The sequence below is a fragment of the Equus przewalskii genome, chromosome 19 (genome assembly GCF_037783145.1).
Source record: "Equus przewalskii isolate Varuska chromosome 19, EquPr2, whole genome shotgun sequence".
Lineage (NCBI taxonomy): Eukaryota > Metazoa > Chordata > Mammalia > Perissodactyla > Equidae > Equus > Equus przewalskii.
Genome location: NC_091849.1, coordinates 25,453,936 through 25,477,281, shown reverse-complemented (window position 1 = coordinate 25,477,281; position 23,346 = coordinate 25,453,936). Strand labels below are relative to the sequence as shown.

Genomic DNA, 23,346 nt, shown 5'->3' with positions numbered 1-23,346 from the left:
AGTCAAAATGGCACTAGTGTTGAGGCTGAGAAACCATGCCCTAGAGAATGAAAATAATTCTTAGGCAGACCTATTAGAAAATGCTCTAGATCTAAGATGATATTGAAAAGTTATGCAGCCTTCTGTTTATTTTTCTATTTTATTGCCTATTTCCAAGTTTTTGTGTGTTTTTTTAATCTAAAGGCTGGAGAAGGCCTGGAAAATACAATAAATGTATATTTTGAAGTCAGTATGAAGTTTTTTTGAAAAATTAATTCCATTCATTTATTTTTGGGGTTTTTTTTAATATTAGTGATACATACCCCGTCACTCAATCTGTACCTTTCCCTAATCATGCATAGTCACTTTTCTAAAGTTCCGAGTTCTTTCCCTTAACATTTTCTTAATCTCTCTTCTCAGTTTCTACAGCTACCACCTCATTTGGACCCTCCCCATCTTCTGACTGCACTGCTGCAATCACCTTGTAACGGATCCCCTTGTCCAGATTTGTCCTTTCTGTTCTGTTCTCCACACAAGCGTCGAAAGGTCTTACTGAGAGGAGTGTGAGGCCCACGAGATTACCACCACTAAAAGAAGTCCTTGCTTCCTGCCACTCTCCCTACAGGCCCTTTAGTGTGAAAGAAAATAATTGGGTCCCCTCCGAAATGAAAATTCATTCACAGGAAGGAATTTGAACCCTCTTATCAAAAGTCTGATCTACCACCAGAACCATCCAGTTTACGACGAATTTGATTTCATGAAGTCTGGCAAGCACAAGTCTTTGTGATAGTGGATTGGGGTTCATACGTACATGACTTTATGTGTAATCCTACACCCGCCTTAAGAGACAAGATCCATGACTTCCTTCATTTTCTCTGGCTCCACAGTATGAAAGATTCAGATAGAGACAGACAGACATGCCTAGGGAGCCTTGAGAAGGGGAGGAGTGGGGACAGGCGGTAGATTGCAGGGATTCTGAGGGTGTTTGTGAATCACCTGTATCCTTGTAGGTCAGGAATCATATCTGATTCTTCCACATATAGCTAGAATTCTATGTATTTTCAAAATAAATTATAACTCTGTGAAAACGGGAAGAAGCAAGGAAGTTTTTATGTCCCTATCTTTATCTGCTTCAAAAGCATTCCCAGATGCAGGTAGGAGATGAATTTCGAGTCCTCCTCCCTACCCCTCTCCCAACCCGGCGAGAGAAAAGAGAATCAGCCTTGCGGGTTCTGAACACAGCGGCGGTGCCGGAAGCCGAGGCCGCAGGTGAGTGTGGGCGCTCGGAGCTCCCTGATTTAATACTTCGGCAGACGACAAGAACTTTAGAGACGCAGGTGCGGTTTAGACACACACAAGAAAAGCTTCGCCAGGTCCCCCGTGCACCTCGGCGGGAAGAGCCTCCGTATCGCCGCGCCCCGTTTTGGGCTCCGGACCCGGAGGCACTCTCCCTCTCTTCCGCTTTTCCTCAGCTTCTTCGCCCGCCCCGCCCCGCTTTCTTTTCCCCTGCGTCGGGCAGCGCAGTTGCTTTCCCGAAGGGTGGAGAGGAAGCTGGCGTCCAGGAAGCCCACGCCGAGCGTGCCCCACGGCCGGGCCGGCGGGTCACGTGGCGGAGGGCGGTCACGTGGCGGAGGGGGCGGGGCCTGTTTGCGGTGCCGCGGAGGGGTCGGGCCGCTGCTGAACTCAGCCTGGCGGGACTGAAACCCCGTTGATGGCGCGAAGAGAGGATTTAGTAACACGCTCTGTGCATCCGAGTAATTATCAGTCAATAAGTGTCCTTTTGTTTTAAACGCGGCCCAGGGTGCAAAGCAACAGATCGTTTATTCACTGACTTCCATTCATTCACTGATCTGTTCATTCAGCAAAGGTTTACTTTGCGCTTGCTGCGGGCTGGGGGCGGAAGCTCTGCGTTCTTTGTGATCTGGTGGTTCCTGAGGGTGAGGAAATCGGAGTACTGACCTCCACGTGTCCGGCAGGACTTGGTAATTATTGCAGCAGCGCGGGATGAGGCCAGAAGAACCCCAAGTGGAGACTGCTTGTGTAGTGCGGGAGTGAGTGCAGAACAATTTTCTGTGAATTGTATTTGAATAGTTACTGTATTGTGATACTTCAAAAAAAGAATAAATATGTATTGAACGACTCGTATACACAGACCCCGTTGAATACAATTTAGAAGTGAGTAATGAATTTCCGTGGTAGATTATACAGGACCACGACAGGTTACTTAGTAGTAGTGTATATGATGTAATGAAAAGAACCAGGCTGTGGAGCCACTTAGGCCACTTTTGAATACTGTCTCTTACTAGTTGTGTGATCTCTCTAACTTCCTTGTGCCAAATGGGGATGATGATAATAAAGATAATAAAGATCCTATGGGGTATTATTGAGAATATCAAATGAAATAGCATTTGTAAAGCACGGTGCACGGGTCATCCCTACAGGCTCAAACAGGAGAACCCACACAGTGTTTTGAAAGGCTTTCATCTGGACCCCATCTTTGGGTAAGTTAGAGTGGAAATTTCGAGAATACACCATATGAAGCATAAGAGTAACAATTTAATCCTTAAAACAACAGATAGCAAACAATGCCACAGTTAAGTAGATGGAATTTAGACTACCTGAGTGATCAGATTTGGGTGAGATTCATTAAGGAGGGCCTCCTAGATCTCGTGAAAATTTTTAGAGAGGAATTTTGAAGGAAGTGATTGATCACAATCAAATTAGACAAAATAGAGATATTTTTAATTGATTCCAGGATCATGTATATGTGAGCAAGGTCAAAAGGTTACTTGATATATTTTTTTTTACATTGGGCTCAATAGTCATAATTGAATGAAAACTTCAACTGTTCGAGTTTTGTAACGAAAATTAATGAAAAGAAGTAATATGTACACAACAGTGACCTTCATATTAAAAAACGCGTTCTGAGCACTATTCCAGGCACTATGCTAAGTGTGGGAATGTACAGAAACAATACAGTCTCCCTAAAAGCTGTCAGAATTTAAAAGCTCAAAGAATAAGTTTGAGTCGGTCATGGAGTAATGGTTTTCAGCTTGGAAGTTTTGGCTCAGAATTCTTGGTATTTAAGTTAATGAAACCTCTCTAGTTGGTAATTTAGTCCATACTTTAAGAAAAGTGTATGCTGCTAATGTAAACATTTGTTTTTTTATAAAAAGTCCTGGGATTATTTGAACTCCAGACTTCAGCTGATTATAAAAATATGTGCTGGAACACAGATGGTGAAAATGACTAGACAAGGCAAAGCTAAATTAATCATACTTGCCAACAAATGCCCTGCCGTAAGGTAGGTCATTCCTTCATTCCTTCTCTGATATGATCTTTAGATTGATTGCAAATATCTAAGACGAAGACTATCATAAGACGGTTAAAATGCACATTGTGCATACCAACAGACATGGGATTTCCAGGAGTTTTTCAAAGTAAAATTTAGCATGTTTTTCCTTGTGTTTTTTTTTTTTAATTGATTTGTGGCTTCTCATTCCTCTATGACTTTTGAAAAGATATTCTATACTAGAAGTGTAAGATAAGAAAAGAAAAAGCCAAAGAAGCTAGGAATGTAAGACAGGTTAAGTCCATAAAACTTAGCTAGACATTAGATAACCATCAGGAAAAAATATCTAACATTTCCAAGTACCTGAAATGTACTGAGCATTACATACACTTTACTGACTGAGGTCAGGAGCCTTCTGTTCTGTTGTGTTCGTAGTTAGCTCTCAAGCAGATAGCATAGTGCCTTGTGTGTGGTAAGGTCTTAATAAATGATAACTGTTGTTATTAATGCATAATAAAGAAATTTTAGTGAATAAAAGAATGATCATATGTAGTTCTCTTGACACTATGTGAGGTGGGAATTAATATTGTCAGAGAGGTAACTTGTCCAAGATTTTATTACTACTAAGAGGCAGCATCACAATCTGTTCAGACTTCAGAGGCAGCCGTCTGATGCCTTCACCTGCTGATGCTGAACACAGCAAATGCATGCAGTGAAGAGAGTCAGGTAGCTTGGTTGGCTCTTCTGGAGAAAGGGTACAATGTAGAGAACTGTTAGAGGAATTTGAGTTGCAGAAGAATTTGGTGAAAGATAACGTGCATCAAACTTGAATGAGAGAGCCCATTTTCTGATTATCTCCAATCCTCTTGGCTGCATTGTCTTTCATACAGTCCTCCAAAATAATGTGGGGACTTTTCCCTGGAGAGACCTTATTACAACATGGCTGTTCCAGGCCTATCCTGACTCCTGGTCCTTCTTCAGGGTGTAGCCTTTTGAGACTGGGTAAGATTGCTGGCTGGAATGTTCCTTTTTTTGTTTTGTTTTAGTTTTCTTCTTTTTTTTTTTTTTTTTTTTTTGAGGAATCTTAGCCCTAAGCTAATATCTGCTGCCAATCCTCCTCTTTTTGCTGAGGAAGACTGACCCTGAGCTAACATCTGTGCCCATCTTCCTTTACTTTATATGTGGGATGTCTGACACAGCATGGCTTGACAAGTGGTGCATAGGTCTGCACCCAGGATCCGGTCTGGTGAACCCCAGGCCAGCAAAGCAGAATGTGTGAACATAACTACCGCGCCACCAAGCCAGCCCTGACATTTCTCTTTTTTTTTACACCTACTTAGTTATTAGCCAAGATCTGGGGAAGGCAATTTCCAGTCCCATACTTGGATTCTTATAGGTGTTAAGGAGAGCTGTCCTTTTTCTGACCTCTTTTTATTTTACTGTTTTCCCTTTCTGAAGCCTGTCTGGTGTCCACTATTTGTGCATTTAACATTGATATATTTCAAATGATAATATACGTCCCTAGAAAGGTGCATATTGATGGGATTCAGGTATTATGTCCAAAAGGTGATTTGTGTGCGTTGAAAGTACTCACTCATATTATCCTGATTCTCATAAAAGCCCTATAAGTACACAGAACAAGCATTACACCCCTTTACTAGGAGACTGAGATTCTGATAATTTAATTGATTTGTCTAACACCAAAAAACGTTTAAAGTGACAAAAGCTGTGTCTAAAACCTATAATCTTCACTCTTAGCTCAGTGTTTTTTTCATGCTCTCTCCCCACTCATATCTGCTTTTATACCAACCAGCACAGAAACAAGATTATAAGGTATGGTGTGCCATTCTTTTTTGTATAATAGGTTTACACTGCTAATCAAGTTCATCACTATTTTTACTTTTCCGCAATAGAAAATCAAAGTGAGTTTTATGGTCTAGTGGCTAAGATCAGTGGGTACCCTGACAGTGGCAGCAACACTAAATTGGGTACAGCTTATGGAAAAGTACTAGGGCGTGGCTGTCATTGATCCATGTGTGAGCACCTTGAGAAAGTCTAATTGGAATCCAGTTACAATAGGACATGTGTTCTGTGTTCTTTTATGTGATGGTCTGTCAGGTATGGACACAAGAAAAGACACAGGAGAGGCTCAGGAAAACAAAAATTTATTATACTAACAGGTCCTAGAGACACGAGGCACAGCACACACAACGAAGGGTCACATGGGGAAGCCTCAGAGTGGTCAGGAGGCAGAAAGCGGGAGTAGGGAAAGGCTGGACCAGACTGGAGGGTGGTCCCTAGTTACCTGTATCTGGGATGCTCTGGGATGACTGAGGTTGAGGAATCTTGCTTCCTGTGGTGTTAAGAGACAGATAGAGGAGGGATCTGGATTGGTTAGTTTGTATATCAAAAGCATGCTTCTGGCATGTTCCAGGGCATCATCTCTTAGCCCTTAGCTATCTCTAAGAATTGGCCAGCCCCAGGAGGGGCATTCTCTCCCCAGACAGAAAGGTTTTTAAGATGTCAAAAGGTAATACGTATACAGAAAATAAAAAATATAAAAAATACAATATGAGACACACACAGAGCTGTAATAGACATGGAAACAGAGGTAAGCTCCTGAGGTGTGTGCTTTGTACTTTCTGAGCTTACTTATGAAGAACATATTGTTAACATGTTCAATCAAAGGATATAGAGATGACTTACAAAATGTGAAAAATGTTCAACCTCACTCCTAGTAAGAAAAAGATAAACCTATACTGAGATACTACTGTTCACCTGTCAGATTGACCAAATAATGTTTCACAAAACACTGTTGGTGAAAGTGGGAAGAAACAGTCATTTTCAAATATTGCTTATGGAAAATAAGTTGATATCATTTTTATGGAGCACGGTTTGACAATATCTATCAAAATTACAAAAGTGCATTACCTTTGATCCTGTACATCTAAGTATTTTTCACTAACCAATGGCTTGCACATGCACAAAATAACTGCAGGAGGTTAATCGTTGCCGTGGTGTTTTCATAGCATGGACACCGTGATGACCACCAGTGCAAGGTTAAGGAAATAAATTATGGCATATCCATATAATGGAATACTATAGAGTTCTGAAAATGGAGGAAGAGGTTCTATGTACTGATAGGGAAAAATCTATTATTGTGCACACTGTGCAGAACAGTGTGTGTTATCTTTCTATAAAAAGGGAGAAAATAAAAACACCTATTTGTATTGACTTGTGTATACATAAAGAAATCCTGGAGAGATACACACAAAATTAATAGCAATGAGAGTTAGGTTTTGGGGTTTTGTTTGTTTTGTTTTTGTTTTTGAAGAAGCAGGAACTAAATTGATTGGAAACAGGGTTTTTCAGTTTATACTTTTTTATATATAAGCATTGTGACTGTTACTTACATAAAGAATTAAATAAACTGAATTTTTAAGAGAAGGAGCAAGCAATTTTTTCTTTTTTAAAGATTGGCACCTGAGCTAACAACTGTTGCCAATCTTCTTTTTCTTTTTTTTTCTGCTTTATCTCACCAAACCCCCCTGTACATAGTTGTATATCTTAGTTGCAGGTCCTTCTAGTTGTGGGATGTGGGACGCTGCCTCAATGTGGGCTGACGAGCGGCGCCACGTCCAAGCCCAGGATCCGAACCCTGGGCCGCCGCAGCGGAGCGCGTGAACTTAACCACTCGGCCACGGAGCCAGCCGCGCAAGCAATTTTTATGAACATGAATTGCATTGATCAAATGTTTTAATTATTAAAATGCAATATTCAGTAGTCATCTGCATATTCCCTTTGATCATTTGTAATTGCTTAGAATTGTATTTATATGCCATAAACTAAAAATTCTTTTAAGAGAAGTTACTGTTTTATTTTGTTTGAAAAACACCATGCTTTGGAAAAGAGAGATTAAAAGAATATTTTAAGGAGCATGTTCCAGTATGCATGCAGTATTTATTCACAAAGCTAATTTAACTATTAAATCTTTTTACAGATTTTTTTAAATGAATATTTAAAGAGTTACAAAGCCTTGACATCTAGAATTCCTTCTTTCCTTCATTGTAAGGGAATATGGAATCCACAAGGTTCTGGGGAACCCCAGGGCACTGCTTGTAAGAAGTGACATTTGAGTGAAGAGATTAGTACAACGTTCCCAGAATTTCTCAGTTCATGGCACCTTTAACGTCTTGTCATTTTTTTACAGTGCCCTTCGGCCAAGAGAAATACTTAATTCAGTTCATTAAGTAGTTAGGTTCAGACAAGTTAATAAGAATTTGTCCTAACAACTGTTGTTTGAAAAAAACATGACACACATGACTTGAAAAAAGAATTTTGATTTGATTCTTAATTAAGCACAGGTGTTTGACATGGCATGACTCAAATCCAGTCGTGTGTACAAAAGATCTCTTGAGCTATAATCTCTGAAAATGGCTGAGGTCATGTCATTACATTTTCCTTTTTATTTCATGTTCAGAAAAATAATACTGTCTTTTGTTTCTGGAATGCCTAGGCTGTTGTCCTCTTGGGCTGCTGGAGCAGATCACCGCTCTTGAGTAGCATATTCCCTTTTTCCTTTACTTATGGCCTGGCTTCTACAGTTTTCCAAGTCGGCCCTGGAAACAGGATTAAGCCCCAGAATTCCAATTCCTGTTTACTCCTCTCAACTACCAAGGCTTCCTGAAGCAACTTAACTGCACAGATTACTGTTGATCACCTTCCCAGAATGGGCTAAACTAGAACCTTATATTCACAAAATTTTGGTTGTGTCTACCTTGGCTTTTTTTCCAGAGACTGACCTCTCAAGGTCATACCTATCTCTAGGCTTACGTGTTCCTTATGCAGCCCCTCAAATTACTGACTTTAGGCTTTTTTTTCCATATCTGGTTCAATCCAGTATCAATCAAGCTCCGGTTAGGAACAGAGAGTCCGTGGATTCTGCTTTCAGATTATCTGTCCTGAGGAAAAGCCACTGTAGGATATGTTTTCATTAATTCAATAGCATTTACTAAACAATTCATATGTATAAAAGATTGCATTGTCATAAAAGCAATGCAGCTAAATCATTCATTCAACAAATATTTGAGTGCCTACCATGTGCCAGACAAGTTTCTGAATTACAAAATGTCAAAGTATGTTTTGGTTGTTTTTTTTTTTTTTATCCACCTGCTGTGGACTGAATTGCATCCCCCCCAAAATTCATATGTTGAAGCTTTACTGTAGTCTACACTGAACACCCAGTGTGGCTGTACTTACAGTAGGAAGTCATTAAGGTTAAATGAGGTCATAAGGGTGGAGCCCTGATCCAATAGGATTAGTGTCCTTACCAGAAGAGATGCCAAAGGGCTCACTCCATCTCTCTGCCATGTGAGGACACAGCACGAAGGCAGCCCTCTGAAAACAAGCCAGGAAGAGAGCCCTCACCAGAAACTGAAACGGCTGGCACCTTCATCTTGGACATCTCAATCTCCAGAACTGTGAGAAAATAAATTTCTGCTGTTTAAGCCACCCAGTCTGTGGTATTTTGTTCCGGCACCCCTAGAAGATGAAGACACCCCCCCTTGCCCTTTTTAACCTCCTTTAATCAAGGACTCCTTTGCAGTTCAAGTGTTCTATCAAAGCAGTTAGGTTAGCTGGTGCTCAGGACCAAGCTCAGGGATAACCTTGGCCTTGGAGATGATGCCACAGGTCTTGGGTTCAGAAATTAAATTTTTAAGAATATAAACTCAGTTTGAACAATATAACTAAGGGGCTATAAGAATAGGAAAAAGCAGTCTGTTCCAAGCAACTCAGAAGATGTTTAGAATCCAGAGACCCAGTAAGTTCATTGATGATAGGATATGTTGTGTATTATTAGCAATGCTTGTTTTCCTATCGAGGATATCCCTTTATAGTTCTCATAGGACCCAGGAAACCAAAACATTAAGCAGAGGCTTCTGGGTGAGTAAAGGGAGTTCAGGCTTTACAATAAGACTTACAGCTTGTTAGTATCCACACCATCTGGTGTGTAAATCCTCAATGATTAGTCTCTCTAGTAAGTAGAATATTCGTATGAATCAGAAAAAGAATCTTTGTTCCTTTGATTTCACTGGATAAGCACTGGTAATTTCTTAACTATCCAATTCCATCACCATCACCTATTTTTTAAATCAGTCACTCCCAGTGCCTTCATTTCCTAATGTGAGACATTAAAATACAGCTGAGGATTTAATTTTCGTTGAGTCAATTACATTCACCCAGTAGGAAGACAACAGCCTTCTTGAAGGCACGGACCATATTGTCTGCATGTTTTCATTTTAAGTATCCAACACAAAAAAGATGCTTAATAAAGATGTCTTCATCAATTGATTTGAAAGACTCCTTGCCTTGTTTAAAAGAGAGTTGGAAAAGTGTCAAGGCTCAGTGTACTCTTCTAGGAAAGTTACTTCTTGTTCATGCATTTTCCGTTGACTCATGATTCTCGGTTTCATTGTGTGTGTTCTGACAGCACCTCTGAATTCTAGGGAGTCCACCTAGTTTAAAACATGTGATTCCCTGTGCCCAACTATAGATGTTGTTGATCTAGATAGGCAAAATATAGAATAGTTTTAGATCTGAATATAACATCACCTGTAGCGAGTTGATGTATTAATGACAATATTCAGGTTCCTGGGTAAAGAAAAAAGGAAGGTTTGGATGGGGGAGGATGGAGAGTGGTAATTTTCGTGTCTCCAGCATGCTCAGAAGTGGACATTCTTTCAATGCAATATCCATATTCCAGGGCTCTTGGCAGTCTCAGTGGGGTGCAGACAGCAGTATCAGGTTTTCACAGTGACATAAATATTGTTATCATCTAACTCCTTTACCTCTGAGTATATACTAGGCAACCTTTCATATCAATTTTGCCTTCCAAAATTTGAGGGCAATCAAAAAGAGAAAACACTGGGTCACTTGACAGTTTTGTTTCTTGGTATAAATTTATAAAGCTGGCATTCTGACTTTAAAGTTATTCTTGACTATCATTCACACCCCCATTCGAATCCACCAGGAAATCCCTTTGACAGCCTTCCAGATATACCCAGACATTGTGTCACTTCTCCCTTCCTCCCCTGCTGCCACTTTGTCGCCAGGAGCCTCCTAACTGGTTTCCTTGTTTGTACCATTGTCGCCTTAAGATTTATTCTCAACACAAAAGCTAGAGATCCTTTTAAAAGGTAAGTTAGATCCTGTGACTTTTCTGTACAGAAACCAGAGACTTCCCACCTCACTCAGAGGTAAGTCCCAAGTCCTTACAAAGCCTGTAAGGCCTCACACCTTTTTGACCTCCTCCCCTTACTCATCTCCCCTCAAACATTCTGCTCCAGCCACACTGACCCCTGTTGTTCCTACAACACACCAGACATGCTCCTGCCTTAGGCTCTACCTGATTGCTCTATTTAGAAACTCTTCTCGAAAGTATCTTTGTGGCTTGTCTTTGCTCAAATGTCACCTTCATGAGGCCTAACGTGACAACTCGATTTAATACTGCAACATGCCTCACACCTATTCTTAGCACTTCTGATCACATTCTAACATCCTCTATAGTTTGTTTTTATATTTATTACTTATTATCTGCCTCCTTCCATAGAATCTAAGGAGCAGGGATCTTTGTTTTGTTCACTGATAAATCCCAAACGCCCAAAACAATGCCTGACACATAATAGTGCTCAATAAATGTGTGGAATGAATGAATGGATGAATATGTTTCATTTGGTGTGTCAATGCAGTTGTTGGAGCCAAGCTAAGGACTAGCCCAGAAGTGCAGTCTTCACCAAGGAAGAAAGCACTCTGGAGAAGTGTGGTTTTCAGCACAGTTTACACCATGTCAGAACAAAAAACATACATCACACATAACAGGGGTACTACTTTTTTTTCCTCAAGGTTTCAGGAGGTATTTTGTTTAAAGAGTAGCATGTACACAGTGGGTCAACATGACCCTGGTGCCGTGGGAGGGGAGTTCATCTGGCATCACAAGAAGGGAGGCATCAATTTTTATCTTCAAAGAACACATTCTTTGGCTGTAGGGTAGTGATCAAATGCAACCTTTACTTTAATGGTTAAAGCAGATGTACAGTTTATGTCTAACAGGCCGTAAGTCAGGCTTCTTTAGTTCACATAAAGTTCAGGCCAAATCAGGTATAAACCAGAATGGTTTCCCCATATACCTTGATAGATAAAAATTTCTTTTCAGGTGAATCAGAACCTCAACCCTCCAGAGTCTCCCTGAACTGAGAAGAGGAAGAGAGATTGGCAGAAAAATACATAACAACAGGTTTCTAAACCAAAAGGCTAATGATTTACACCTAGAAACATAATGTTTCACATAAGGTGTTGACTCTCCATGGCGTTCTAGCCTGAATAGGCAGCCAACTTGCTATATGCATCAGGTTAAAATAGAAAAGAACATCCTCAAAAGCAATGGTTTCTGAACCATCAGAGATTCAGATTCACTAGGTCTGAGATGGGGCCTAGGAATCTGAAATTTTAGAAGCTCCCCAGGTGACTCACATGTACAGACAGACTTGGATGCCCAAGCTAGAGCATTCCTGAGGCCTGAAGAGAACATTGGAACAATGTTAGTGAAGTGAGACATAGGTATGTGGCTTTTAGAATCAATGAAGAGGGATATGTGTGAGCTTTCTCTACTCACAGTCATGGTTGTTTTGGTGATGAACACATACCAATGAACCTGTGAAAGCTTCAAAGGATTGATAAAGGATGACATGCCTGGTGGAATTTTCACACAGAGACAGGGAAATCTCTTATAAAAAATCTTGATCAATTTGACCAAGGGACTGATTTTCAAGTCATCCAAATAATAGCAAAATCCACTCCTATCTGGGATAATATTTCTGAAGCACAGGGCTTAATAGACCTACTCCACAACCAGCATCGATTTGTATGATTTGTAGGAACGAAGCGAATAAACATGAGTGGCTGGACAGGACAGATTTTTTCTAGAGGGTAGAAAGTTCAGAGGAGTAGGAAGTAGAAACGCAGTTTGGACTTTGAAAAACAGACTTAACTCTTTAGATTTTATTTTGTAGACAACTGCAACCTGTTGTGGGTTGGTTGTTTCTTTTACTTGCCATATGAACGGGGAACAGGTTGAAAATAGCATTATCAGTTAGGTGATCCATGTGCTATCCAGATGTGGGTAGTCAGGAACTGAAAGTGTTTGTGAGGTAGTGATAATAGAAAATTCTTCTCCCATTTGACCATAACGACACTTGCTTAGACTAGAAAATGAAGTCACCATCCTCAAAACTCTCCACGGTCACTGCTGCCTCTGAGCGTCTGCCCATCAAACTGTTACCTTTGTTTGGATTGTTTTCTCCACCTTCACACTTTACCCTTTCCAACATCTGTGCCATCCTTTTCCCTGCATCCTAAACCTTTTTTGGTGGAGGTAGTGCTTCAAAATCATTTGAGGACCTTAAATATACAAAGCCCGTGCCTTACCACAGACCATGTATTTCTAGTATACAAATACAATCTCTAATATATCAGAAAAATGTATTCCCGCTAGGGGGCGAGATTTATACAGCGGGCGGGAGTAGCTCCATAGACCCAGTAAAACATAGCCAGCCGCTCACCGGTATCCCATATATGCCATACTTGTGTTAGGCTCTAAAACTCTGTTTGATCGTGGTGAGGGACCTCGTTTTGGAGATTACACGAGTATACACAGATCAAATCGAGAGGTAAGCATTGGCAAAATATTTCCCCGCCCAACGTGGGGCTCGAACCCACGACCCTGAGATTAAGAGTCTCATGCTCTACCGACTGAGCTAGCCGGGCACGTGTGACCCAGCCTTCCCCAATGCAATATGAGAATATACAAATTCTTCTTGGCCTGGCATGCAATACAAGATTCTAGATTTTATTTGTTTTTGTTTTGTAAGTAAAATCACAGGAAACTCAATGTAAGCATTATCTGAAACTATTAGCGTGCGTTCCACCCACTTTGCCTCTATCTTCCCTCTTCGCCCCATTCTCACCAACCTGTATTGATAGACCACAAAAGGTTTCTGGGATCCAGGAGTCAGAATCTCCGCATGCTGCATGAGTGACCTCAATTCTGGCACTTCCAGAGCTCCTGACCTGGTTACCAGCGTGCCTCCAAGCACAGCCCCAAAGGGCCCAGATCGTCAAGCCCAGACTCTGTATGTACTGGGCCTTCCCTGTAACCCGTTGAGGCATTCCTCTCCTGTTTGCCTCACCTGTCAACTCTCGCTCTTCTTGTCACACTATGTGGATGTGGCCCTGAAGATAATCTGTGGCCCTGAAGATAATTTCAGGCCCTTTATTCTTGTTCATTTGTTGTCCTTCTTCACAGTCAAGGTTTACACACACAGAAAAGGTGGGGAGGGGTGTTGCAATTTTATTTTAATATAAAATATTTGACAACCACTGGAATATAGGATCTAGCGATTTTTGTATGTTTTGTTTACCACTAACCGCAAAAGTTCATTGAATATAATAGATGCTAAGCAAATATCTGCTTAATGAGCGTACCAACGATATTCTCCAGGAGGAGAGAGAAAAGTGCCGAACTCCTGAATTAGGGGGGAATACTCAACTATATACTGAAGAGGAAAGCCGAAATAACTTGTACAAAGGTTTCCAACACCCCAACTCTAGTTCCGTGTTTGATGCTTCCATTTAAATCTGTGTGAGGTGATGAATGAATGATGGATGACACATAATTGATATGTGACCAGAGTCTTGTTATACTTTTCATATGATCACAACTGTGTAGTCGGAACTCATAAAAGAACCAGAAACATTTGCCTTTGCAAGAGTCACTGGTGGAAAACTGAAGAAAAGCCAAAATTGAAAAGTACTTGTCTCTCTTTTAATTAGAATTATCAAGTTACTTATTGGGATCAAGCATATCCAGCCTACACATTTCTACATGAAGGTATAGCAGTTTAATTTAATGGCAGCTGTACCAATTTCTGTTGTGTGAGAAATGTCACGTCGAATTAGAAAAAGTTCAGCAGCCGGGAGACAAAAACTGGGCTCGTCCGGGATTTGAACCCGGGACCTCTCGCACCCTAAGCGAGAATCATACCCCTAGACCAACGAGCCACACGTCTTTCCCCTTTTTCTGAATATGTTAAATGTTTAGTAAGTTTCTCTGCTTCCTTTCATGTAAGACGCTATAATAACCGACGTTTTCTTTCTCTCTCTCTCTTTCCCCCTTTCACCCCTATTTTTGAAAGCAGCTCTACATGGCTCTTAGAACTTCCCCGGATTTTCCCGCAACCCAATCTTTTTGAGGACTGTTTTAAAACGTTGTTTCTCAAAGGTCTCTGGCTCATCCTTTCTAAGAAACAACCATGGCGTTTGTTAAAAACGCAGAAACCTGTGCTCTTTCTCAAATTTATTGAGTCAAAGTCTCTGGAGAGAGGCCCAATAAGCCGCATTTTTGACAAGCTCCCTAACTCATCTACAGCTGTAAGCGTGAGGCTGCCAGAGGTCCCCTTGGGCGTTCCCAAAACCCATGTGGAGCTTTTGGCTTGATCTCAGTATTTTCCACGGACAATAGTGAAAACTGGAGTAAATTCGCTCAACAGCATACAAAGCTGTGAGATCGTGAATAAAGGAAATTAGCTGTACAAAGAACAAGGGGATACATAACTTAGTTGCTGAAAGTGGGTTTTGGTGGGAAACGAGGCTGATTCAAGGGACTTACCATCAAGATACAGACAGAACTGAGGGACTGCTGGCGTTGTCCAACCTGAACCAACAGATTTATGACAGAGGGCAAGGTAGATTCAGGAAAAAGGCTTAGTCTTTTCTTACGTAAGAAATCAAAGTAACAAGAGAATACTCTCAGGATGAAATTCCTCCGTTGATGTGTGAGTAAGGATCTACTAGACTGGGAATCCGCAACTGAGCCATCGGAGATAATGAGCACTGCCTTCTCACACTGGCCCCGCATTTCATTTATTTGAAAACATCCATGTTTTCAGACTCTTTCGAGGGCAGTATTTGGCAACTAAACACACAGGTGACGCCGTTTCTCCTTCTAAGGAATTTAATAGGAGTCTAAGTTGTCCTGCGGCTTTCTTGTTTCTCTAGGGCAAACTTTTGGGGCACCCTGAATTGCAAAGGTGGGTGATCTGGACTTCCCTAAGATGGTTAGGGCTTGTGGCGAAACGTCGCTTCTGGAGTAAGCCCCAGGGTGTGCCTGTTCTGCATTCGCGGAACGTGTTTTTTCCCCTCCCTCTAGGGGAGCAGCCAACACTATCTTATCACATAAAGGCAGTGTAAATTCCAGAAAAGTAGGCTTTGGCCCGTACGGGGATCGAACCCGCGACCTTGGCGTTATTAGCACCACGCTCTAACCAACTGAGCTAACCGGCCACCTGCTGTGAAGCGGCTTGGAAAGCCTTAATCAGTAGTTATTCTCGTTCTTGATAGTGTGTTTTTAATGGCAAAGAGTACGGTGCGCCCGAGCTGTTGAATTCTCCTACACTAAGCTAGGCTTCGTCCTTTTTCCAATATTTGTCCTATTTTTTCGTGCCATGACGTAGCAACGAGGGACTAACAATACCTCCTCCTCCCCTTTCTGTGTTTTCAGGCCAAGATGATTTCTGCCTTTTGCAGCAGCCAGATACCACAGATAGCCGTTCATTCATTGGTTCTGGGCAAATTTCCAGGTTGCTCCTCTTCAGCCATCTTTTCATTGGGTGTGTTTTTCTACGTTTCAAATTTCATTCATTACAGATAAAGATATCCCCAAATACCTTAAAGTTATCCTATTTCCTTCTCGACATATACAGTTCTATATGCAGTGGTTAAAAGAACACTGTAAGGAATTAATGAAGAGGAGGATACAAAGTATAATGATTCGTTATTTTAAAAATATAATTTCTATAGAGGAAGATTGGCACAGATGTTAACTCAGGGCGATATTCCTCAGAAAAAGAGGAAAATATTCTAAAGGCCTGGAGATGCCGGGGATCGAACCCGGGGCCTCATACATGCGAAGCATGCGCTCTACCACTGAGCTACATCCCCGCCCTTGCCACGCGGGCGTTTATATCTCTCCCCAACTCTTTGAATCTGATTTCTCCCCCCGCCCCCTGCCCCGCAGTTCTAAGATTTTCTGAAGGCTGAACTAAATTCGTCTTTATGTATTCCGCAAGATCTTGAAACGGTTAACGGGGCAGCATTCATCCACATTCCAAGTGGAGGAAACCTTCCAGCCATCGGACCCTTGTCAAGCGCTTAACCTAGAGACGGAAGGGTGGAACTAACCACCTCGAAATCTGAGGAGAAAAAGGAGAGTGGAACTCTCCTTTAAAAACTTCTTTCTTTCCTTTTTTCTTTTTCTCCAAAGACAGCTGAGACTCAGCGCAAAATCAAACCACCCTTCTGTCCCTCGACCCCAAAGTGCCGCCAAAAAGGTGATTCAATTACTCCTTAAAAGCATCAGCACCGGGTCGGCTTCCTTTTGAAAGCGTTCTGTTTGGGTCCAAACGTAGAATATTTGAGATATTTCTGTGGGACGCCTAGGAACTGAAGGCCAGCATTCTGTAGTTCTTGTGACTGCACTGAGTTCTATATAGTACATATACTGTGTAGATTTACAGTATTTATCTATACAAATAATATAATGTATATCTATACTGTATAAATAGAAAGAATTTGAGGGATCTTATAATTAACGTAACATGGTTATATCTCGGTCTTAAAGAAGACCCTCGTTGTGGCTGAGTTTCTACGCTAATTATGGCGTTCACAAGCAATTCCTGAATGGCTGGCTCTGAACTGGAATCACAGGTGCCGCTTCTAAAATCACTTTCAAGTACATAGTTAAAGTGACTACAGTTGATATGGGAAACGACTTGCACGTGAGCCCGGATAGCTCAGTCGGTAGAGCATCAGACTTTTAATCTGAGGGTCCAGGGTTCAAGTCCCTGTTCGGGCGTTCACCTTTTCTTTCTCAGGTCTGCATTTTTATCCTAATAAATAGAAACAAAAACGCAACTAACAGGCTGATATCGCTAAAAGATGAGAGGAAATCCTGACCATGGCATAGACATCATAATCTAGGACCTGTCCGGATGATAGAAGGGCGTTTTAGCAAAGCGGCTGGAAGCCACAGCGCCACACAAAGCATTTCATCTAGAGTGCAGCAAAAGTTTCATTAACAGTGGTCGTAGGTTATCAAAGGTCAAGCTCGCTCTTAAAGGCAACAAAAGCACAGAACTGCTCCCTCTTTCCTACACTGGTGTGCTCCTTTTGATCCTCTGCTTTGCTCAGCGCTGGGGATGCCCAGGTACACAGGTGGTGGTGCTGGCGCTCAGAACCCAGGGCCTAGTGGGAGCGCTTTCCAAACGTTCTTGGCCATGACTAAAGTTTAGTGTACATCTGAACACACACACATACATGTAATAGGAACAAAAGTTGCCTGAATTACCACTTATTCTTACCACATGCACTACATTCTGATATTTCAGATTCTATTTTATTCTTGACAATGCTGGAGGCTACCCGCCATCAAATTGATTTCACATCCACTTCATTGAGAAACACTGGGTTGTAGGATAATCATAAAGATGACACATAACATATAATACAAGGCAATGGGTGCTGTGCTGAGTAACCTGCCTGATCCGCCCCTCCCCGTAAACCCAAGTCCCCTCTCCTACAGTGACCCAAAGCCTCAAGTCGCCTGAGCAAACGGGCACCAACACCATTTCTGCCCTGCGAGAAACCAGTGAAGAAAGAACTTAGCAGCCCCTGCCTCAGACTTCGTGTGGTAACTGCCAAAGCAGAAATTTCATCCTAATGGATCCAGAAGATAGCAGAGAAATTAGATTTTACCTTACTATTAAAAATCATCAAATGAGCTACAAAACCTCTAGAGAAAAATAACAATGCTTCTTCTCAGCTGCCTTGTTGGTAGAGTAGGCAGCATGTCAACCTCATAATGTGAGGGCCTTGAGCTCAGTCCTCAGAAAACTGTAGCATTTTGTAGCAAGAAAAACACGGCCGAAGAAGCAACCCAGGGCGCTCATTATTATTGCCATTACAGTCACACAAAAAATATCTTCATACTTTGGTGAGGCCACACAGCTATAGATGACAGTTTTTCCTGTCTGTAAGCAAGTCCATTTGGGTTGTGACCCCACAGTTTCTTTACAATGCTCAGAGCTTTTTCAAAAGAAAAGGAACTTGCATTAACTTTAATTAAACACAACAAGGCAACTGTCTCTTGCAACCTTGTTAAAATAAGCGGTGGGAGAGGGTCACAAAATTGAATATTAGTTCCAAAATGATTCTGGCTTGGCCTCAGAGAGTGTGCCAAGCGGTAAAATAATAAATGTTAAGCTGTCACACTGCTTGAGAAGATGAAGGACTTACCGATACATCAGTATTTATGTTTAGAAGAGGGTCAAAAAACTCCCTTTCTTTTCATAGTCTTTGGGGGATAGAAAGAGAAGACAATCACTTGAACTTTTACATTTTGCCTCTTGGATCTTAGTGGACTGAAACATCAGCCTCATTATGTTGATTGTTATCTATGCTTCAACAAGGATCCAGCTGGCTGCAATTGGTGGACTAACAGAGTTGCCAAAAGTGTTACTCCAATTCCAGGAGCCACGTAATTCGTATATTAGATAGTTATAAAATGGCACTGGATCAAGTTAACAGAAAATTATATTACCACTCCACACTATTCCCCAATCTCTAAACCTGTCTCCATTAGCCTGGATATCTTCAAACACCTAAAAGTCAACTAGTTCTAATCATTTGCTCTTCCAGTCAAAACCAAATGTGTGGCTGGCACTCTCCATTCAAGAAACCCAGCTACTTCAAGGTTGGTGTAGAGGAAAAAGCTAGTAAAAGTTTCCATGGCTCATTTACCCTTCTACTGGGCAGGCTGAGTTTAGACAAACCTTCAGATGTAAATTTCCCAAGCTACACTTCTTTTCTACCATTTATTAAAATATAAAACACAGAAAAAGTATACAAAGGACTAATGCAGACCTCAATAGCTCTGCAGAGGTTCTTTGAATCTTCTGGTCTGTCAAGTCGAACTGGCCCCCCTCTTCTCCACTTTTGAAATCTCATGTGCCTTCCACCTAACTCATCCAGTCTCTGAAGACTTGATTAAAAAAGAAAGAAAGAAACTCAACTAGTGAAAACAACTCATTGTTGGGAGATAATTCTTCAAGGATCTCTCACATTTTTGCATGTATTGCTTGGAAGGCACTAACTGCCCTTTGTTCTGGATTCTTTTCAAGGATGCTTATACAGCATAGCAAACACCCTTGGAAAATAGAGATAACGTTTCTCTCCAGAGCAACCGGCAGGCATGCTTCCTGCCCATTATAAAGGATCCCTAGGGTTAGGGTTTCTCTCTTATATCACAACCTACTGCATGTACAAATGTCATGGTGTTGCCCTCTGGGAATTTGAGCCAGACAACCAGAGAATTGGCTATCGTTATTGGTGGAATAATAAACTGTTCACTGTCTCTGACCCAGGAGTCTTCTGAATCGTACCAGTATTCATGAAACTGTGTGTGACAGGCTAACATAAGAAGTTTAGCTTGCGAGTTGGGTAAAATCTCAGACTCTTCACATTTCTTGACACTCAGCAGACCTCATCTCTTCTTCCTTCTCCTGTATTCCTTATGTTGATTAGTTACACAGCCATCCACATAAATTCCAAAGCTAGAAATTTAAGTGCCTTCTCAGACTCCTTCCTTTTCCTCACCGTACTCCTCCATATCCAATCCATCACCAAGTCCACCTTTTAAATACTTAAGAGGGAAAGGTGCAGGGAATTTTGTGAAAATCTCATTTCCTTTTCTGCTCCCATCCTACCATCCAAATTTAGGCTCTTGCCATCTCTTGCGGGGACTATGGCAATTATAACTATCTTTTTCAGCAAAGTGTACAACTGTTCTGTTACATCCTCTTGAAAGTCCTCATTACGAGGCCTGAACAAAGCAGTATACTTTAAAGTCAGGAAACCTCCACTTCCAATATCCTCCTTCTAATTCAACCATACAAAGGCCAACTGACACAGTTTTTTGTGAAATGCAAATCTGATCAGGCTTTTCCCCAGAGTTAAACTTTCAAGACATAGAGGAAAAAAAACTAAAATCCTTTGCAAGAGAAAGATCCTTTCTGAACTGCCTTGCCTCTGATGTATTTCTCCCCTTATCCCCTTTCTTTGTTCTTATGCTTCATCTAAGCTCAACTTAATCTGTGGCTGCCAGAGCTGTGGAGAGAGATGAGCACTGTCTGGAAATTCTTCACATCAAAGTTCATGCTTTGTTCATGGCTAAAGCCTTTCTGCAAAGTTGCCTTCGAGTCTTTCATTGCAAGGATGGACTGCTTAGAAACCATGGAGTCAAACCTTGGAGCTTTTCACTTTTGCTTTTTTCTACACTTTCCTCAGATAGGGGAACTTTTTCTCCATCTCTGGGAAATGGATGCCTGTGCTCTCTGGTGAGGACAAGGCCCTTGGGCCTGCCTTGTAGCCTTGGCACTCAATCAAAGCTGTATAAATGTTTGCTGAATAAATCAAAGAATTAATCCTTAAAAGCATGTCATCCTCCCTGAAGCCTCCCCCTTCTCCTCACTTTGCCACCCCCACACCCTACACCCACCAAATTTTCCCTTCCTTTATACCACAGCTCGAGTGTGTGGACAGCACTCTTTTATCACTTATATCTAAATGACTGAATTTACATATACATATTGTAATTAAATATATGTATTAGTTATATATTTATATATATTCTTAGCTAAAATTAATATGGTTAATAACACTGTATTGCATATTTCAAAGTTGCTAGGAGAATAAATCTTAGAAGTTCTCATCACAAGAAACAAAATTTTTTTGTAGCTATTTACGGTGATGGATGTTAACTAGACTTATTTTAGTGATCTTTCAGCAATGTATACAAAAAGTTGAATCATTACATTCTACACCTGAAAGTAATATGTCAATCATACCTCAATAAAAAAAATAAGTGACTGAATTAATAAGCTGAACTCTGATTCATCTTTGTGCTCCCTCAAGACTTCATGTGATTAACTTCATCATGGTCACCAAAAAGGAATTTGAACAAGTGCAAGAAAAGTAATAATAAAATTACTAATATCTACATTTATGGAGGGACCGGCAGTGTGCCAGGCACTTAAGTACTTCTGCAGGGTTTCTTAACTTGGGAACTGGGGAACTTAATGGGAAAAAATTTTTTTACATCTTTAAAATCTCTAACAGAAAATTAGCATATCCTTCACATGTAAATGTAGGCAACAAACTACAGTCAGAAGAGAAGTACCTATGGCTTTGTCGCCAAGAAAAATCACAGAAATTCTCACATCTCATACTTGAGATATGAAGTATGTTACAAATATCTCACACTTAACTATTTCGAAATTATAGTAGTCATAAGACGAGTCTTCGTGCCTAATATTTCACATATTAACGAAGAAACAGACGTATTAATATATCATAAATTATTTTGTTTGCTAACTGTAGTATAATTGATTTTCTTTGTTATTCTGTGTATTTTTTAATGATTTTTAAAATAGTTTGAGAAGGGCCCCATGGGCTTCCTCACGCGGCCACAGGGCTCCCAGGCACCTAAAAGCCACCTGTCCCGAGATGACCTCCGGGCGCTGGCCATCCCCTTCGGCCGGGACTTCACTAGAGGGCACTTGGGCTTAGAGCCCGGGACGCGGAGCCCGAGCAGGGTCTGCGAAGGGTCTGAAGAGCAATACAGAGAAGCAGCTTCACGGTCCCAGCCGCCGTACCCGCCTGCGTAATGACACAGTCCAGGGCCGGCTGCGCGAGGGCACAGGCAGCAGCGCGGAGCTCGGGGCGGCCCAGAGGGGCGGGAAGCGCCGCCGAGCGCGGGTGGCCGCAGGGGCGGGACATCAGGGCGCCCGCCTGGCCGCGTCCTCGGGCGGTTCAACTAGGGCGTTTGTAGGTCATCTTTTCTGACCCAGGGTGGAAGCCATTGGAGCGTTTTGGAGAGGAATGGCGTACGTTTCACAAGGGTCATTGTGACTACTGTTGAGAGTAGAACGAAGAGGGGCACGGGCGGTTATGGGAAAAGGTTTCCCTCCCTCTTCTTTCCAGCTCTTCCAGGAGCAGTGCCTTCGTTTTGAGGGTCACAACTTTGATTACTGAAAACTCTGGATCACTCTGGCTGTTTCATGTCAGACACCCAAATTCTCAAAATATTTGTAAAGCAGGATGTTAATTTATAATTTAAATATAGCAATGTAAGTGCCAAATGGATCCGAAAAGTGGGCAAGGAGATTTAAAGGCTAGTTTATGATTTCTTATTTTGCTCTTCCCCACTTCAAGAATATTTGTCTAAAAAGTTAGCATCGTTGTGCAGAAACAATATCCCTTCTAGCTTTATGTTGCCAGAAATGCACTAAAATTCTGAATTCTATATGACCACTTTCCCCCTGGAATTTATTGTCCTTTCATTACTGCCATTGTTCATTGGCAATTACAGCTCTTTAGCTTGTAGAATATTATTACTTGCATTTCATTGTTTCCTAATGGTATCTTCGGAAATTCCTTAACTTTTTCAGAAACACCAAATTACTTTTTTGGGTGGATTACATTTGAGATTTATACCAGTGATCTTTTCAACAATAAGGAGGCTTCTAAACCCTGGAGTTATAACGTGGGTCTTAATCTGGATTTTACTACTCACTGTATGACCTCAGGGCACATTATTTTGCCTCAGTTTCATTAAATGTAAATTAAAATGAGGATATATGATTCAACTCATAGTCATGGAAATAAAATTATGCACGTAAATCAATGGGCATACACAGTGTGTGGCAAACAATAAGCACTTAAGAAATATCTTATTGTAAAAAACCTAGTATTTGGTTATGCATTTACTTTTTTGAATCAACAATTTACTGAACATCTACTATGTACCATATTCTCTTAATATCTTTGCAAATGTTATTACTCTTACTAGAAGCTTTTTCCCCACTTGTTGCTTGACCAATCCCTATGTTTTCATATTGCTGCTTAGG

General features: G+C 41.2%; 1 long non-coding RNA gene and 5 other non-coding genes across 6 annotated transcripts; 2 read left to right on the top strand and 4 right to left on the bottom strand.

Annotated features, from left to right (window-relative positions):
• Positions 1-1,617: 1,617 nt before the first annotated feature.
• LOC139077160 (uncharacterized) lies at positions 1,618-2,124 on the top strand. Its single transcript, XR_011529498.1, has 2 exons — positions 1,618-1,733; positions 1,842-2,124. It is a non-coding gene; the product is annotated as an uncharacterized lncRNA (long non-coding RNA).
• A 10,896-nt stretch (positions 2,125-13,020) lies between these two features.
• Positions 13,021-13,093, bottom strand: TRNAK-CUU (transfer RNA lysine (anticodon CUU)). The gene has a single exon. It is a non-coding gene; the product is annotated as a tRNA-Lys (tRNA).
• A 1,221-nt stretch (positions 13,094-14,314) lies between these two features.
• On the bottom strand, positions 14,315-14,386 carry TRNAP-AGG (transfer RNA proline (anticodon AGG)). Its single transcript has one exon. It is a non-coding gene; the product is annotated as a tRNA-Pro (tRNA).
• A 1,207-nt stretch (positions 14,387-15,593) lies between these two features.
• Positions 15,594-15,667, bottom strand: TRNAI-AAU (transfer RNA isoleucine (anticodon AAU)). The gene has a single exon. It is a non-coding gene; the product is annotated as a tRNA-Ile (tRNA).
• A 585-nt stretch (positions 15,668-16,252) lies between these two features.
• Positions 16,253-16,324, bottom strand: TRNAA-CGC (transfer RNA alanine (anticodon CGC)). The gene has a single exon. It is a non-coding gene; the product is annotated as a tRNA-Ala (tRNA).
• An 840-nt stretch (positions 16,325-17,164) lies between these two features.
• On the top strand, positions 17,165-17,237 carry TRNAK-UUU (transfer RNA lysine (anticodon UUU)). The gene has a single exon. It is a non-coding gene; the product is annotated as a tRNA-Lys (tRNA).
• The last annotated feature ends 6,109 nt before the right edge of the window (positions 17,238-23,346 follow it).